We start from the raw sequence: 20472 nt of genomic DNA on the forward strand, positions 1-20472 counted from the left end.
CCCTTTTCAACAACCTCCTAAATATCTTGAGAGTCTAGCAATGCCTTCATCTGAATGTTTCAATTCTCATAATTGATGGTGATGAGTCGTGGAATGAAAAATTACATACTGCTGGACATATTTTCAACCTCCGTGCTCTGATACCACTTTGATAGAATATGTACTGGTGGTAGAACATACAACAATAGTATGAGAAACTATAAAACAATAGAGCAGTACAACTTTTTCTCATAAGCTCTTCCTTTTCTTTTCTATTCTTTGATACTACTTTACTACTTCATACATTCTACAACAACCACCTATTTATAGGTATAAGAAATGATCTTTTGACTTGCGTAATAAATTTATTATTTAGACTTCCCATGTGACTTTAGATTTTTCATGTGATCCTTAATTTTTTAATGTAACTCTTGATTTTTGTCATTATAATTAAGTTTACAAAATTTAATATGATCTTTCAATTTTTTTAATATAATTAATATTTATTTTTTCCAACAACCAGCACGGCGGCATCTGCAATTCTTCCCTCAACATCCCGGACGCCCTATTCACCAGCGCCACATCCCTCTTGGCATCAAGCCGGAACTCTGTATCCGAGCTAAGATATCCATCCACCAAGTGCAAATAAGTCTCCAAGTTATAGAATCCCGGGAGATCCAATCCCTCCTTCAGATACGGCGAGGATCTCGCATCCAACTCCAGCTCCAGTCCAAAGTGGGTGTAGACCCAACCCAACGTTCCCGTAACGTTCTCAAACTTTTTGATCCCCTCGTTGAACAAGATCCCGGGCATCTTGGGCACCACGTCCTGCTTCACGACCACCCTCAGTGTCTTCACCTCCATTTCTTTCAGTTTCTCCCCGAATGCGATGTTCCCGACCCGAGGCGCCCCGAAGGATATCACGCTCACCGGCAGGTCCGGAATGGCCGACGCCGCCTCGTAGGCGTTGAGAAGAGCCAGCACGCCGCCGAGGCTGTGGTCGGTGATCGTCAGGCTCACTTGCTCGCCTTTCTGTCTGTAGAAGCTCACCAAACGTTTGATCTCCTCCATCACTTGCTCTGAGGCGCTCGACTTGTTGTACTGGGTGGCGTCGCTCTTGGAGGTGTAGATGCTGAGGAATCCATGCTCGACTTTGACGTCGCCATGGTCAGAGCCCAGTGGCTCGAGCTTGCCTTACAAGTCCTCGAACCACTCGGCCGGCGCGATGGTTCCGCGCCATGCGACGACGATGTCTCGGCATCCGATTCGATGGGACTCGGTGCCGTCGCTCACCGCGACGTAGGCCATCCAGTTGGAGTCCTTGCTCCAGGCATCTGCCCGGATGGAGCGTTCGAGCCAGCGAGGGAGCTCGATGTGGGACATGGCGTAGATGTACTTGGTGACGTCGTACCCGTTCTTGGCGAGGCCGAGGTTGTCCAAGAGGCGGCGGCAGTTATAGAGGCAGCTGCCGCAGTATTCGGAGAAGGGGTTGAAGTCGAATGCGTCGCAGGTGGCCTGAGCAAACTCGCCATACTTGACGATCTCACGGCGGAGCCAGCGGTGGAGCGGGTTGAGGAGATGGGACCAGTCACCGGAGCCATGGAGCTCGAAGCAGAGGGAGGAAACGTCTTCTTTGGGGGATTCGGTTGGGCTCCGGCGATCTGCGGGCAAGGCGATAGCAAGGTTCTCGAGGGAGTTTTCTGGTTTGGGGGTGAGGTGGAGGTGGAGGAGGTTGGATAGCGTCGTTCGGAGGTTGACAGCGGCTTTTGAGCGTTTTTTCGTGCGGCAGCTCAACGGCGGTGGGGGCATCGGGGACCGGTGGGCGGCGCGTGGTGCAAGAAGTGAGCGCTTGGTGGAGGGGGTGGGGAGGTGGAGGGAGGGGGGGTGTGGAAAGAATTAATGGTTGGAGAGAGCGAGATATGGAAATTGATTCAAGTACAGAGAAGGGTAGGCAAATGGATAGTTTAAAGCATTGGCTACAGTCCAACTTAGGAACTATTCCAAGTCAAGAGTGTGATTTTAAAAGGACGTATGACGGAGGAACGCATGTTGCTTTAGTCAATTTACTTTTTTGAGAAAATACCTAGGTGTCTCTGGAGTGGTACAAGATGGAATAAATGAGGGCAAGCTTGCTCCTCCCACTGCCTTTTAACGCGCAGTTGGAAAGAAATTTGGATACATTTTGTACGTCAGCACGTCTCTGTCCCTTTCATTCTTTGGAATATAATTGTGCTGTGTGAATGGAGAATTGGAAATCCAGGGGCCACGGACCCTGGGGGAAGACCTCTGGCTGCTTGTGAGGGGACCGCAGTGGAAAACACCGGGACCATGCTGGCAAAACTTTTATCCCAGACCACATCTAGAGCCGCGGGGGGCAAGCTAAAGAGACATGAAAATAGGATGGTAATTTAAGGTGAAGTTAAATGCTTGGTTTGACGTGGCATGGTTTTAGTTGAACCATAGCCACATGACCAAAGTGAAATGAAAAAAATGGTGAATTTATGGTGCGTAGGGATCGTCTGCAGTACTTAAAAAATATCACAAGATACTATATATGATTAGGCATCATCCATCATAAGATGGACTGCAGTCTAAATACCCTTGGGCTCCTAATAGAATGACCCTGGATATATAGATCTATAATTGTGATAGTTCGGTTGAGTTTTTGGAGCAAATGACTTGAGTTGATGGAACTTTCAACTATTGGAAGAAAAGGAATTGCGGATGAGAATCTGCAGCATTGTTTCTAGATGATGGGGCTAAGCTTAGTGATGATGAATCTCCACTGAAAAGTAGAGATCCAAGATTATCATATTATGGAGAAATGTTTCATTTGTGTATAATGGCTGCCATTATTATTATTTTTCATAGCTTTCATTTGTGTATAATGGCTGCCATTGAGAGGAAGAGTACTTGAAGTAGCCTCATGAGGTTTAACATTTTGGGGAAATTTTCAACTCTCCAATATCTTTAAGCGGTGACCACAGTATTTATAAAAATCTGATGGTAGCGTATATTACGGTCACTGTAGGGAACAAATCCAACACGTCGAAGAAAAGTTGGAAACGTTTATGCTATTTTATTTGAAAGAGGAGCTGCACAAACAAAATAGAGAACAGTGTTAAAAAATAATGCATATTTGGAAGACCTAAAAAAGTCGAAAAGGGCCGAGGCTAAAAAAGAATGATTACTTTTAAATTAAGAGACAAGAAATAAGAAGTCAAGTCAGCAATCAACTCCTACCATCCTACATCAACACCCCCATTAAGAAAGATAAGATTACTTGATGATATTTATTAGATATATAATTTCACAGTAATGAAATCAGGTAACTATGAAGCTATAGGAAAAGAAGAAGTCTGGGTGAAAGCTATGGAAGAAGAAATTAAAATGAATAAAAGTCATTAGAGTTATGTAGGTTTATAAAGCAAAACTTAACTCTCATAGTTTTATACAAAAATATAAGACAAAATTGGTGGCAAAAGGTTATTCACAACAATTAAGGATCGACTATAATAGAACATTTGCACCAACAACTCGATACAATTTAAGCCTTAATTGCCTTAGCAAAAAGGTTGGTAAATTTACTAACTTGATGTGAAGTTTGCATTTTTGAATGACTTTCTAGCAAAAAAAATACATGTTGAGCAACCACAAGGATTCATGATAAAATAAAAAGAAGATCAACTACTAAGATTGAAGAAACCCTTGTATAGACTCAAACAGATACCATGAGCTTGGTACAGCAAAATTGATAGATACTTAATCGATCAAGGATTCAAGAGGAGCAAAAGTAAGCCGACACTATGCATCAAGACTCAAGATAACTTTAACATGCTTATTGTTTCTCTATACGTAAATAATTTAATCTATACAAAAAATAGTGAGAAGATGATTCAAGAATTTGGAAAAGATATGATAAAGACCTTTGAGATAATAGACTTGGGCTTGATGCACTATTTTTTTGATGTTGCTGCTTGTTTTGGCTAAAGTCGAAAGATAGATGACAGGACTTTACATAGTGGTGCTGGAGTGACATGCAAAACAGAGTCCGAACTGGAGGTTTTCACTCCGACGAGGATCCTCCGACATTCAAGTCAAGAATCAGAGAATAATGAAAGCAGTAACTGATTCTCTGAGAGAAGTTACCTACCTGGATCGTCAGGGCTTTAGCTATTTATAGAAAATATGGCCTAACAACCGTGGAAACATGCACAGTTCTGAGGTTGTCAAATTGTTGGATTGTTGAACGTGCTGTTAGTAGACGAGATATTCTAGCCCTTATCTACTTTCACGAGATATGGAAGGTTGATTACACCCGAACTTATCCACTCGGGGTGAATGGCTACTACACGTGTCAGAAAATTGATAGGTCGAGATAATGAAGGAAGCTCACGTGACAGACAGGTCGCACAGCAGACTGGATGCAAATAACTCAACTCCACATACCTCAGCTCGATGCTTGGATTGGCAATCACGATGATAGCTTGCTGGCCCGAGGTATTCCATGATAACATGCCAATCCAACGTATTCACGGTACTATCATAACAGTATCTTCCTACTTCTAAGTCTGAGAATAAGACGAAAGCAATATCTCTAAAGTCATACCTCAGATCTGGGGATGCACGCTCTCATGCTTTCACATGCATCCTCAACATTTAAAATTGATGACATCAGCCCGATAGACAGGGCTCATGGCGAATAATCACGATTGATGGGACCACTCATACGATGGTCTTCTCGAGAATTTAATTTCTCCAGCGATGGCTTTCTATCTTCTCCTCCTTTAAATTTGCCTTTCAAGGGCACTGAAGAGGCAACTGCCATCCCCCTTCATTCCAAATTTTTGTTGTGGCACTCAAAGATAAAATGAATCCAGAGCTCTTGAGGAAGCTTGTGTGGGAAAATTCAGTGCAGGGGTAAAATGGTAATTTTAAATTTTTTTCAAAATCACTATTTTACAGCAAAAATTATTAATTAATCTAATTAAATAATATGAATTTATCCTACACTAGGATCTAAATATGATATATAGCATGCATTCATTTAAATTTGAAATTCAAATGCGAACAGTAAACATTTTACTGTAATGTGTTCAGAACACAATATCTTTGTGCGGATAGAAGATCGTCGCAATCTGATCATCCTCGGAAGAGTCTGATCATCGCGACGCAGCTACACAGCATGTCTGGCTTCTGCGGATCATCCACACAAAGCTTCCGATCTGATCGACTCCTCACGAGTGCTAGCTCATTGTAGAGCCCTTTTGACGACTGATGCTGATCGAACTCCTTCGATCAATATCTGTCGATTCTTTGGAAGCTTCAGATCATCAACAGACGTGCTTGAGAGGATGTTGAAGATCTTTCTGAGATTTTGTGGGCTCACGACACTCGTAGCTCACTTTCTCACTTCCTGAACCCCAGGCTAAAACTCTAGAGAACTCACCGAAAATCTTGCACCCACCTTTTTTTTCTTTTCTTTCTTTTTCTCTTGGAAGGATATGGACTTCCTTCTCACGCATAAGACTTCTCATGCCCCAAAATTTTTCTCCAAAAATCTTCTTCTTGCACACCCCACTCTTCTCCTCCTTTTATAACAACATCAAATGTCTTATCCAAAAGAAAGGATAAAGATGAGTAATTGCACATTTGAATTCAAATCAAATTTTGAATTCAAATAGACACCAACTCATCCCTTATCCACTAAAGGCGTGAGGCGTGGCTTAAATTATGCATGGAGTGATTTCATGAGAAATCTTTTCTCATGTAATAAATAGGACGTAAAAAAAGGGATAAGGTGCAAAGATCGATTGCCCATTCAAATTCAAATTTTATTTTGAATTTGAATGGCCAACCAATCATCCTTATCCATTCATATGGCACATTAATGTGGGGCGTGGAGAGGGCTTGGTGTGAAGAAAAAATTCATGAGAAGTTCCTTCTCATGAATTTAAATGGGTGCAATGGAAGTGAGGTGGCGCGTGGAGATTGGGTCAAGGTGGTTTCATTATTTAAACCAACCTAATTGAACCAAATAAGTTAGGTCCAATTAGACTAATTTAAATCCAACTTAATTAGGCTTAATTAGGCTCAATAAAATTCTAATCAAATCAGAAATTGACTAAGCCCAACCTCCGATCAAATCAGGGACCAAACCATCTTGACGATTAGGTCAACTCTTAACCTAATCGGGTCAAACCCAACTGAATCCAATTCAATTGAACTTGATCCAAAAATAATTACTCAATCAAATTGAGTTAATTAGTGATCAAATCACTAATTAATCCTCTCATAAATACTGAGTCCAAATCCGATGGGCAATCGGGCATCAAAATTCATCGATATGTAACCCTGATCGAAAAGTCTCAACCAGTGGGACTCTTGACCTCGGTACCCATAATGTGTGGAACTCGTGATCAGAGAATCCTGATTCTTGATCATTGAGTCCCAAACATGTAGGATTCTACATCAGCCATCAGATCAGATAGGAACCTCTAATGTGTGTGACCCTGCAGGTTCAAACCTAAGCCGGTAGCACAGGAACCAATTCCTGTACTAATCGAAGAAACCATCTAGCAATGGTACCCGACGTCCGGATAGGTCGAAGAGTCACAATCGCAACACTCAAAATCTACATGAATATGGTTACTGTATAATTCATCCTTTTGACCCCTGTGTTTAGGATGACTCAGGGTTAAACTGTCAACCCTGATCAGATCATCCGAATCGTGCTCAACTCAAACAGTCTTGTGACTCCTCACAAGGACTATCCTGATCAAGATTTTGCTAAATTGAAACACGACTATACACAGCTCCTAAACTGGAGTGGTCAATCCCATCTTGACACACGCACCGACAAGTCAAGTACTTGACTACACCCAGCAGCCTTCCGTCATTGAATTAGAAATTCAGGTAGTGCAGTGCCTAAGTGCAATGAGTTGCTTGCAAGTCACCGTGCTGGTCTCAGGTCGGAGGGATATTTATACCCATATTCCATCGGAGCAAATCTTGACAGCAGAAATAGCTCCAGAGTTGGTCACGTTCAGTGCAGATGTACCCTTACATCTCACCTGTATGCCATACCAGTGTCTCCACACTCATTGGTTAAGAGGACAACCAACCTATATGGCACACAATGACCTATGCTTGATAAACGTTGTCATCCTTGGTAACAACGTATCATTTGGTCGCGAACAGATTTAAGGACTAAACAATAAATCCTCCTTTGTCGAGTCTAAATAGTCCTAAGGACTTTACCACAACATAGGAGTTCATTAGAAGATGAAATATTTTATGATGAAAAATATCAAAATAATTTTTATTAATTCATAATTCATGTACAAATATAAAAATGAGCACAACCGTCAACAGGCTGACGATTGGGTTTGGGACACTATTCCCAATAATCTCCCACTTGGCCTAAAGCCAATCGGTGCAGTATCTAATACCCATCTTTGACTTGTAGTTGTCGAACTCCTTCACTGCAATGGCTTTAGTGAATGGGTCAGCCAGGTTCTCCTTTCCGTCAATCTTCTGAAGATCGACGTCACTTCGATCCATAATTTCTCAGATGAGATGGTAGCAGCGCAGAATATGCTTCGTCCGCTGGTGTGCCTTTGATTCCTTCACCTGAGCAATTGCTCCAGAGGTGTCACAGTAGAGCAAAACTGGAACAACAAGGGAGGGTGCTACTTCGAGCTCGATGATGAATTTTTTCAGCCACACCGCTTCTTTGGCAGCATCTGATGCGGCGACATACTCTACCTCGCAAACTGAATCAGCCACTGTGTGCTACTTGGAACTTTTCCAGCAGATAGCCCCACCATTAAGGGTAAAAATAAATTCCGACATACTTTTACTGTCATCGTGATCAGACTGGAAACTAGAGTCTATAAACCCTATAAGTCTCAAGTCCGATTCACCATAAACAAGCCACTGGTCCTTAGTATTTCTTAAATACTTCAGGATGATTTTAACAACCTTCCAGTGATTCTCCCCTAGATCAGATTGGTATCTACTCACTACCCCTAGTGAGTACACCACATCTGATCGTGTACATGTCATGGCGTACATGATAGATCCCACTGTCGAAGCATATGGAATCCTATCCATACGCTCTCTCTCTTGAGGTGTTGTCAGACAATCCCTCTTTGAGAGAGAAATTTCATGGCCTATCGAAAGATAGCCTTTCTTGAAATTCTCCATGCTGAACCTCTTCAGCATAGTATCAATGTACGTGGACTGAGATAAACCAAGCAACCTTTTAGATCTATCCCTATAGATCCTCATCCCTAGGATGTAGGAAGCTTCTCCCAGATCCTTCATGAAGAACTATGACGATAGCCAAATCTTTATTCTCTATAATGCAGGGACATCATTCCCGATTAAGAGAATGTCATCCACATACAATATAAGAAATACTACTACTGGACCATTAGCCCACTTATAAATGCAGGACTCTTCTCCGTTCTTAACGAAGCTATACGTCTTGATCATCCTATCAAAATGTATGTTCCAACTCCGAAATGCCTGTTTAAGTCCATAAATAGACCTCTATAGCCTGCACACCTTAGACTCATCTGTGGATGTAAATCCTTCAGGTTGTATCATATACACCTCTTCATCCAGCTCTCCGTTTAGGAAAGCTGTCTTCACATCCATCTACCAGATTTCATAGTCCAGATGGGCAGCTATCGCAAGCATAATCCGAATGGATTTGAGCATTGCCACAGGAGAAAATATCTCGTCATAGTCTATACCATAACGTTGACGATATCCCTTGGCAACTAGACGGGCTTTATAGGTTTCCACCTTTCCTTCTGTGCCTCTCTTCCTCTTGAAGACCCACTTACACCCTAGGGTTTTACTCCTTCAGGTGGGTCAACCAATATCCACACATCGTTGACCTTCATGGACTCCATTTCAGATTTCATGGCCTCTAGCCATTTCTCAGAGTCAGATCTCTGTATTACATCCATGTAGGTGATCAGATCTTCATCGTTTTCATCAAGTTCGATAGGATCGTCATCCTGGATCAAGAAACCATAGTATCTGTCTGGTTGACGTGGTACTCTACCAGATCGCCTTAAGGGTGCTTGAACAATGGGCTCCAGATCTGATCTAACCAAATCTGGTTCAAATTCAGCAACTTGTGTCAGTTTTTCCACCTGCCGAACTTCGTCAAGTTCGATCTTAGAGGCAACAGTCTCTTCACCAAGGAACTCCTTTTCCAAAAAGATTGCTTTAAGACTGACAAACACTTTTTGCTCATCAGCTAGGTAGAAGTAATACCCTTTGGTCTCTTTTGGGTACCCTATAAAATTACACTTGTCAGACCTAGGTCCAAGCTTGTCCGTAATTAAACGTTTAATATAAGCCGGACACCCCCAACCCTAAGGTGCGAGAGTACTGGTCCTATCCATATCTCATATGGCGTTTTGGTTACAGACTTACTCGGAACTCTATTTAGAAGGTAACAAGCCGATTCGAGCGCATATCCCCAGAGGGAGATCGGCAGACCAGCAAACCCCATCATGGATCGAACCATGTCCAACAAGGTCCGATTTCTTCTTTCAGATACACCATTATGTTGTGGTGTTCCAGAAGGAGTCCACTGAGAGAGAATCTCATTCTCTCCAAGATATGTCATAAAATCATTGGAAAGGTATTCACCTCCTCGATCAGATCGAAGAGTTTTAATACACTTTTCAGTTTATTTTTCTACCTCATTTCGGAATAGTTTGAACATTTCAAACGACTTCGATTTATGCTTCATTAAATAGATATACCCATACCTCGATAGGTCGTCTATGAAGGTTATGAAGTAGAAATATCCACCTCTTACACTTGAGCTCATGGGTCCACATACATCAGAATGTACCAAACCCAAGAGTTTACTGGCTCGCTCATCTTTTTCAGTAAAAGATGATTTGATCATTTTACCAAGAAGATAGGACTCACAGGTTGGAAGTGATTCACAATCACCTACTTCAAGAATTTCTTCTTGAGCCAACCTGTTTATCCTGTTCTTATTGATATGACCTAGTCTACAGTGCCAAAAGTAGACTTCTGACATATTATCTATTCTAGGGCGTTTACCGGAGGTTTGAACCACATTAACAGTTTGTGATAGAAAGTAAATTCTATTATTAAGTTGTCCAACAAACATTGTAACACCATTCAAAATGATATTGCAAACATTTTCTTTTATTAAAAATTGATAACCGTTCATGGCCAAAAGGCCTACAGAAATAATATTTAATAAAAAGCTTGGACAATAGTGACATTCACTCAGAATTACGTTTCGAGAATTGATTACAAGGTTCATGATTCCTAATGCTAGAACTGGAACTTTGCTTCATCTCCAACGTTCAGGAACCTCTCGCCTTCATCAAATCTTCTACTGACCTGCAGACCCTGCATCGAATTGCAAATATGATAAGGGCTTCCGGTATCCAATACCAAGGCAGTAGTATCACAAATGAAAAAGTTGCAAGGTGTTATCATATAAGTACCTTGCTTCTTCTTCGGCCTGTTCGGATCCAGGGAGGCAATGTATAGAGGACAGTTCCTCTTCCAATGCCCCTGCTTCTTGTAAAAGAAGCACTTCGCTTGGCTCTGGTTGGGCCTGCACTTCTTGGTCTGACCCTGTGCAGACGTCCCAGCATGCAGCTGCACCTTCTTATTCTTCTTCTTCTTGTTCTTCTTCTTCCCTTTCATAAAGGGTCGACGACCAGAAGAAGACCCTCCCACAACATTCACCGACTCCTTATGGAGCTGGTGATCCTTCTCAAAGTTCTGCAGCAACCCCAACAAACCGTGGTAGTTCACTGCAGGCTTTGTCATCCGAAAATAAGTAAGGAAGGAAAGGTAGGACTTGGGCAGAGAATTAAGGATCGCATCCTTACCGAGCTGCTCGTGCAGGGGAAAGCCCAGTTTACTTAGGCGCTCAATCATTTCGATCATGTACAGTACATGATCAGTGACTGAGGCTCCATCCCTCATCCGAGCATTGAAAATGGCACAACTAGTTTTGTACCTTTCAACGTCGTCAGGTGTGCCAAAAAAGTCATTCAACATTTGAAGCATCTCCTGTGGTTGGGCATTCTCGAACCTGCGGCTGAACTCATCATTCATTGCTGCAAGCATAATGCTCCGAACGGTGGTACGGTCGTTGAGCCACTTCTGATAAGTGTCTCGGACTGTTTCTCTAACGTTCGGGACTGGCTCCTCAGGTGTCGGATCCGTTACTACATAAAGGATCCGCTCATGCTCAAGGACGATTTTTAATTTTTGATACCAGCTATCGAAATTAGGTCCCATAAGCTTGTCATTATCTAATAATGACCGGAGGGACAAGATAGTAGCCATAGCTGCATAAAGAAAAACCAGACCTCTATTAGTACATAAATTATAAATACTAAAGACTTGGATTTTAGTCTAAAGTTTCTCCCAGTATTTTTACGAACTGATAGCCTCAACCTCTAATTCGAGGAATTACTTTAATTTCTTAGTGGGTACTAGAATCCACACAGACTACACACGAGTCCAACTTTGGTTGGTCAACCCATGTGCATCTATGGGTGGTTCATAATTAGTTATTTCTCTAAACAACTTTTAGTAATTAATTTTGCCCCAGAACCTAATCAGTACGCTTTGGCCTCCACTGAAAAGATCTGGTTAGGTCCAACCATTAACATGATTTGATTTGGTGAATCAGATCAATAAATGATCAAGCCTGACTTTGGCCGGCCAACCTGATCACCATCAGAAAGACTCAAACCAAATTATCATATTATGAATGATAATTTCATTAGTCAATAAGCACCAGGCCTTTGGGCCTCCAATGATTATTAAACTAATGGACTCATTATCGCTCACTTAATGGGAGGCTATGACTTAGTTAACAATATAACTTAATTATTTTTAGGGACCTAATAATTTTTGAAGATTTTATTAAAAAATAGATGAGAAGAAAATATCCAGCCAATTTTAATCCTCCCACTAACTTCACCAAGTCAGATTAAAAAAGATTTAATTAAAGCTGGCATTAGGAGCACCTAAATCAGTCAAACTGATTTACTTAATGACATGGGTGAGCCCTAATCATCAAGTGATCTAATTAAAACCTAATTCACCAGGTTGGCCAGGTAAGTGAGATCAGTGGTGGGGATATGCCATTAACTCGTCAGAGATCGAATCACTGCGAGTAGCTCCCGCTTAAAAATCACTGATCAAACTGCCAAACTTACCTTAGACACTAATCGGTTCATTAGTTCAATTTGATCAACTTAGTAAATTGGGTTCCACCGCGTAGCCATGAATTAAGTCCATCTTGATCTAGTTAAAGATATGGATCCTTTCAACTACAACTATTGAAGTTGAGTCTAGAGTATCCTTGACCTAATCTAATTCAACTTTTGATTAGATTTGACCAATTACTCTAATTTAATCCATTTCTTTAAGCTAACCTTAGGTCTAACCCAATTATGGATCTAATCCATCTAACCCATTGACCCACAAGTTTATGCAATTGTCTTAGGTCTTAATTCACAATTCTAGTCCTACTAGACAATACTTAATTCTTTTAATTAAGTATTTGGGCTAATAGGTCAGGGTTTGACATTTCGAAAATAATTTTTAAATTTGAAAGGTTTTATTTTCTGTTCATCAAATATGTTGACTCATTTCATAAATAGATCAGCACATTTCATAAATAGCAATCCTATTGCTAATTACATAACAGAAAATAACTCAATCAAAATAAATCATGAATATTCCTTTAGATCTAATCTAATACATTCATAATAAATTTTACAATTGAACCTTTACAATTAATTCCTTTCGCTGCTTCATCTGCATGGGATATAATTGTAGCAGCACCCCTACCGCCATAGTAGACCCCATCGAATAGGAGGAGAGGGCCTTTGAACCCTATTTTTCTCCTATGACCGGACGGCCATGGCAACCAACCCAATTCGATTACTTGCTACTTGGATCAAGCATATCTAAATATACCAATTTCAAATTTTAAATTTTTAATTTCTAATTTTAAATTTTGAATTTCAAATTTCAAACAAATTTCAAATCTCAAATTTCAAATTTTTTGAATTTCAAATTTTAAATTTTAAATTTTGAATTTTAAATTTTGAATTTCAAATTTAAAATTTCAACCAAATTTTAAATTTTAAATTTTAAATTTTGAATTTCAAATTTTTGAATTTTGAATTTCAAATTTTAAATTTCAAAATTCAAATTTTAAATTTTAAATTTTGAATTTCAAATTTTTGAATTTTGAATTTCGAACAACTTTCAAAATTCAAATTTCAAATTTTGAATTTCAAATTTTAAATTTAAACTTTTAGATTACAACTTAATCTACGCATGTAAATATATATATGATATCTAAGAACCCGCTCTGATACCATTTGTGGGGAAATTCAGTGCACGGGTAAAATGGTAATTTTAAAACTTTTTTAAAATCACTATTTTATAGTGAAAATTATTAATTAATCTAATTAATTAACATAAATTTATCCTACACTAGGATCTAAATATGATATATAGCATGCATTCATTTAAATTTAAAATTCAAATGCGAACAGTAAACACTTTACTGTAATGTGTTCAGAACACAATACCTTTGTGCGGGTAGAAGATCGCCTCAATCTGATCACCCTCGGGAGAGTCTGATCATCGCGACATAGCCACACAGTATGTCTGGCCTCTGTAGATTATCCACACGAAGCTCCTGATCTGATCGACTCCTCACGAGTGCTAGCTCATTGTAGAGCCCTTTTGACGGCCGATGCTGATCGAACTCCTTCGATCGATGTCTGTCGATTCTTCAAATACTTCAGATCATCAACAGACATGTTTGAGAGGATGTTGAAGATCTTTCTGAGATTTTGTGAGCTCACGATACTCGTAGCTCACTTTCTCACTTCCCGAACCCCAGGCTAAAACTCTAGGAAACTCACCGAAAACCTTGCACCCACCTTTTTTTTCTTTTCTTTCTTTTTCTCTTGGAAGGATATAGACTTCCTTCTCACGCACAAGACTTTTCACGCCTCAGAATTTTTCTCCAAAAATCTTCTTCTTGCATGCCCCACTCTTCTCCTCCCTTTATAACAACATCAAACATCTTATCCAAAAGAAAAGATAAAGATGAGTAATTACACATTTGAATTCAAATCAAATTTTGAATTTAAATGAATACCAACTCATCTCTTATCCACTAAAGGCGTGAGGCATGACTTAAATTATGCATGGAGTGATTTCATGAGAAACCTTTTCTCATGTAATAAATGGGGCGTAAAAAAGGGATAAGGTGCAAAGATTGATTGCCCATTCAAATTCAAACTTTATTTTGAATTTGAATGGCCAACCAATCATCCTTATCCATTCATATGGAACATTAATGTGGGGCATGGAGAGGGCTTGGCGTGAGAAAAAAATTCATGAGAAGCTCCTTCTCATGAATTCAAATGGGTGCAATGGAAGTGAGGTGGTGCGTGGAGATTGGGTCAAGGTGGTTTCATTATTTAAACCGACCTAATTGAACCAAATAAGTTAGGTCCAATTAGACTAATTTAAATCTAACTTAATTAGGCTCAATAAAATTTTAATCAAATCAAGAATTGACTAAGCCCAACCCCCGATCAAATCAGGGACCAAACCATCTTGACGATTAGGTCAACTCTTAACCTAATCGGGTCAAACCCAACTGAACCAATTCAATTGGACTTGATCCAAAAATAATTACTCAATCAAATTGAGTTAATTAGTGATCAAATTACTAATTAAATCTCTCATAAATACTGAGTCCAAATCCGATGGGCAATCGGGTATCAGAATTCATCGATATGTAACCCTGATCGAAAAGTCCCAACCAGTGGGACTCTTGACCCCGGTACCCATAATGTGTGAAATACGTGATCAGAGAATCCTGATTCTCGATCACTGAGTCTCAAACATGTAGGATTCTACATCAGCCATCAGATCAGATAGAAATCTCTAATGTGTGTGACCTCGCAGGTTCGAACCTAAGCCGGTAGCACAGGAACCAATTTCTGTACTAATCAAAGTGACCATCTAGCAATGGTACCCAACATCTGGATAGGTCGAAGAGTCACAATCGCAACACTCAGAACCTACATGAATATGGTTACTGTATAATTCATCCTTTTGATCCCTGTGTTTAGGATGACTCAGGGTTAAACTGTCAACCCTAATCAGATCATCCGAATCGTGCTCAACTCAAACAGTCCTGTGACTCCTCACAAGGACTACCCTGGTCAAGATTTTGCTAAATTAAAATATGACTGTACACAGCTCCTAAACTGGAGTGGTCAATCCCATCTTGACACACGCACCGACAAGTCAAGTACTTGACTACACCCAGCAGCCTTCCATCACTGAATTACCATGGTGGTCTCAGGTCAGAGGGATATTTATACCCATATTCCATCGGAGTAAATCTTGACAGCAGAAATAGCTTCGGAGTTGGTCACGTTCAGTGCAGATGTACCCTTACATCTCACCTGTATGCCATACCAGTGTCTCCACACTCATTGGTTAAGAGGATAACCAACCTATATGGCACACAACGACCTATGCTTGATAAATATTATCATCCTTGGTAACAACGTATCATTTGATCATGAACAGATTTAAGGACTAAACGACAAATCTTCCTTTGTCCAGTCTAAATAGTCCTAAGGACTTCACCACAACATAGGAGTTCATTAGAAGATAAAATATTTTGTGATGAAAAATATCAAAATATTTTTTATTAATTCATAATTCATGTACAAATATAAAAATAAGCACAACCGTCAACAGACTAACGATTGGTTTTGGGATACTATTCCCAACAGCTTGAACTGGCATCGGCCCAAGGGAGACAGGCTAAAGTTCCATCTATCGATTATTTGACTCCAATGCATGACAATGTTGAAATTTCAGCCACTGGACTAGCTACCACTATCGTGGGAGATGAAAATCCCCTTCTGATTGCCGAGTCCACGATTTTCCCATTGGAGGCTGTGGTGAAAGCTCCACCAGAGGAGATTTTGATAAAGAAAACTCTGACAGAGAAGACACAAGCGACGGATGCAGTCAATCATCCTAAAGAAGCTCCAACGGTGGCGACAGAGATGGGGAGTCTTCGGAGTAGGTGGCTCCTATCAAATGCCTTCACCCAGTTAATTCCCAAGCAAGTCCTTCACAACCTGCGTACTCTGTTCCGTTCATGGTGGAGAATCTCAAATCCATGATGGAATTCATAAGAGACTTTCTTTCTCCTGTTGAAAGATAGTACCTGGATGAACAAGAGGCTCAATAGCAGATGATGGATGCCCTTAGATCTCTCACTCAGGTAAGGAGTCTTTGGATCTTTTTTTTTGATCTCCTACAGCTTGCTGCACTCAATAACCTTGGTATAAATTTTATACAGGTTGGGCATTATCGAGCCAGCTTCGTTGACTCCACCTCTGATGCTTCAGCATTAGAGCTTACAGCAATGAAGGAAGAAAAAGAATGGCTGAAGTATCTTTTGGAGCAGAAACAATCGACCATCATCAAGTTGATCAAGAAAGTCAACTCTTCTGAGGATGCCCTCTGAGAAGCCCGAGAAATGATCGATCATCAAGATAACAAGTTAAGAAGAGCTGAGAAGAAGATTGAAGATCTTGAAAGGCAAGGATTCGGGGCTGAGAGAGATTGTCGTCGAGCCCACAATGACATAGAGCACCTAAGGTGGATGCTCGAAGGAAGAAGGGGTTGAGACTCTACCCCTCCTGAGGTTCGTTCTTAATGGAAACCTCACAGAAGCTTAGTCAAGAGTGCCAAAACCTCAGACAGATCGGGCCGCAAAGAGAAAACACCTCAGAGAGATGAGTGTTCTACCTCCAAAAGGATTCAGGTGACTCAGGAGTCATCTGCACCTTGGAGTGAACTTCAAGAGGCCTTGGCAAATGTAAAGTACCTGAAGGAGAAGCTGAAGGAAGAGAGAGAAGGTCAGGCTTTTCTCCATCATTAACTCTTAGATTAGGAGCTTCTCACTATGAATGCTCTCAAAAAGATAGATCGACTGGCGAGATGAGGAGCTGAAATCATAAACCAGGCCTATAAGACAGCATTCTCCATAGGTTTCAAGAGGTAAAAAATAATGGCTCGAGCGTACCTTCCTGCCGACAGTGCCGAGCTTCTACAAGTAAGTTTCCCACATTAAAGTCTGAAGGCCATGACAGAAGACAGCATAGGGAGATTTACAAAAATATCTCTGTGCATTGTTAAGACAAATAAAGTCAATACAGCCACTCAGATAAAGGAGACTGTCGGTCCTGAGGAAGGCTGTGCTGAAGTAAATCACTCTGATGGTGCTCTGAGGCAATGATATATTTTTTCTTTTGTAATCTAAACTTTATAATCATTTTGATGCAAATGAATAAAACTCACTTTTGTTATTAATGTTCACTGTGTTTGAATGGATGAATGCAAACCATATTTCGAGCCATATTGATCGAATTCTGATCCATACTAGGAGATCTATACTAGGAAATTAGTTATGATTCAAATCATAAGGCATAATCTAAGTCAAAATCCAAGCTATAACTCGTGCTATAATCTGAGCTATATGACTCATACTTGTTGTATAGATTTTGAAAGGATCGAGATTTAAATCACCTCCATATGGTAGGTACCATCATACGTCTATTCAAAAATGGCGTAGAGCATGATTTGCCTAGCACTGGCATTAACTACCATATCAACAATAAGAACTATACCTGACTAGTGACTACCATGTGTCAAGCATCTATTCAAACCTCATTGAACATGCCTCCTGCCATTAATGCCCTGAGAGAAACTATCATTTGAAAATCTTCTATACAAGAATTTAGTGAGAAGATGATTCAAGAATTTAGAATAGATATGATAAAGACCTTTGAGATAATAGACTTGGGCTTGATGCACTATTTTTTTGGTGTTGCTGCTTATTTTGACTGAGGTTGAAAGGTGAGCGACAAAAAATTATGCAGTAGTGCTGGAGTGACCTACAAAATAGAGTTCGGACTGGAGATTTTTACTCTAACGAGGATCCTCCAACGCTCAAGTCAAAAATTAGAGAACAATGAAAACAGCAACCGATTTTTTGAAAGGGGTTACTTACCTGGGTCCTCGGTGCTTTAGCTATTTATAGAGAATGTGGCCTAACAACCATGGAAACGTACGATTCTGAAGTTATCGAATTGTTGGGTTGTTGGATGTGCTATTAGCAGATGAGATATTCTAACCCTTATCTACTTCCATGAGATATAGGAGGTTAGTTACACCTGAACTTATCCACTCGGGGTGGATGGCTACTACACATATCAAAAAACTGGTAGGTCAAGATAATGAAGGAAGCTCACATGACAGACAGGTCACACAGCAGACTAGATGCAAATAGCTCAGCTCTATATACTTCAACTCGGTGCTTGGGTTGACAATCACGATGATAGCTTGTTGGCCTAAGATATTCTATGATAACATACCGATCCGAGATATTCATGGTACCATCGTAATACTATCTCTCTACTCCTAAGTCTGAAAATTAGATGAAAGTAGTACCTTTAAAGTCATATCTCAGATCTGGGGATGCACACTCTCATGCTTTCACATGCCTCTTAGCATTTAAAACTAATGATGTCAGCCCGACAGGCAAGGCTCATAGCAAATAATCGTGATTGATGGGACCACTCATATGGCAGTCTTCTCGAGAATTTAATTTCTCTAGCACCAGCTTTCTATCTTCTCCTCCTTTAGATTTGCCTTTCGAGGGCATTGATGAGGCAACTACAATCCTCCTCCATTCCAGATTTTCACCGCGGCTCTCAGAGATAAGATGAATCCAAAGCTCTTAAGGAAGCTTGAACTGGCATTGGCCCAGAGGAGGCAGGCTAAAGTTCTGTCTGTCGATCCTCCGACTCCAATGCATGGCAATGTCGAGATTTTGGCCACTGAACTAGCTATCTCTATCATGGAAGATGAAAATCTCCTTCTGATTGTCGAGTCCATAGTTTTTCTATTGGAGGCTGCAGTGAAAGCTCCACTAGAGGAGATTTTGATAAAGAAAACTCTGATGGAGAAGACACAAGCGACGGATATAGTCAGTCATCCTGAAGAAGCTCCACTGGTGGCGACGGAGACTGAGAAATCTTTGAAGCAGGTGGCTCCTATCAAATGCCTCCACCCGATTGATTCCCAAGCAAGTCCTTCACAACCCGCATACTCTATTCCATTCGTGGTGGAGAATCTCAAGTCCATGGTGGAATTCCTAAGAGACTTTTTTTCTCCTACTGAAAGATAGTACCTGGACGAACAAGGGGATCAACGGTAGATGATGGGTACCTTTAGGTCTCTCGCTCAGGTAAGGAGTCTTTGGATCTTTCCTTTTGATCTCCTACAGCTTGCTGCATTCAATAACCTTGGTATAAATTTTATACAGATTGAGCATTATCTAGCCAGCTTCGTCGGCTCCATCTCTGAAGCTTCAGTATTAGAGCTTATAGCAGTGAAGGAAGAAAAAGACTAGTTGAAGTATCTTTTGGAGCAGGAATGATCGACCACCATCGAGTTGACCAAAGAAGTCAATTCTTCTGAGGATTCCTTTTGAGAAGCCCAAAAAATGATCGATCATTGAGATGACGAGTTAAGAAGGATTGAGAAGAAGATTGAAGATCTTGAGAGGCAAAGATCTGAGGCTAAGGACTGTTGTCGAGCCCACAATTGTTGGATTTGTATCCTAGAAGCCAATTATTGGCTGACATATTATGTAATTCTAGGGTCTATACTTGTACTTGTAATCTTTTCATTATCAATAAAGAGCTTTTTCATTCCAATCATGTTTATGTATCCATGATTTGTCTTAAAAATTAACAAAGATGATTTTTGTATATTCTTAAAGAGTTAAAAATTTGAGACATACATTGATTAGTGGTTAATTTCTAAATACTTTCAATCAAAAGATCATCACAGAGGATAATGATCAATCTATTTGAGATCGATGCATGATTCACCTCTCTTATGGGCAGATGAGTCTCAGGTCTGTGGTGTAGAGATACTGGGGTGAAGGTGCAGGTGGTTGTTAGAGAATAACTTACACTGAGCGTGACCAACACGAGAACCACATGAATGTCTACTCACTCGTCGGTGGTCTTCTCGATGCTGCAGTGGTGTGAGTGGTCCTTTGACCTATGGTGATATTGACTATTCACAACGAGACTACTGAGTTTGATTATATATTTTTTTGATCTCTAGCCATTCAGGTCCTTCCTGTGTATGTTGGCTTCAATAGGTTCATATTCGTTATTTGGAGTAGGATGCACCTAGATGGAATCTATCAACCTTGGTAGAAAAGGAGAAGTCCTATGTGATTTGCGAGATTGAGTTCAGTAAGTCTTTGGCCAAAATAAGTGTAAATACTGAAAAAGAGTTTTCACTGGATTC

The 20472-nt window shown here is 40.4% G+C and overlaps 1 pseudogene; it reads right to left on the reverse strand.

Moving 5' to 3' along the window:
- Nucleotides 1-231: 231 nt before the first annotated feature.
- On the reverse strand, nucleotides 232-4807 carry LOC105058882 (phospholipase A1-Igamma1, chloroplastic-like; annotated as a pseudogene).
- Between the last annotated feature and the right edge of the window lie 15665 nt (nucleotides 4808-20472).

The sequence above is a fragment of the Elaeis guineensis genome, chromosome 2, assembly GCF_000442705.2.
Source record: "Elaeis guineensis isolate ETL-2024a chromosome 2, EG11, whole genome shotgun sequence".
In the NCBI taxonomy this organism is placed as follows: Eukaryota; Viridiplantae; Streptophyta; class Magnoliopsida; order Arecales; family Arecaceae; genus Elaeis; species Elaeis guineensis.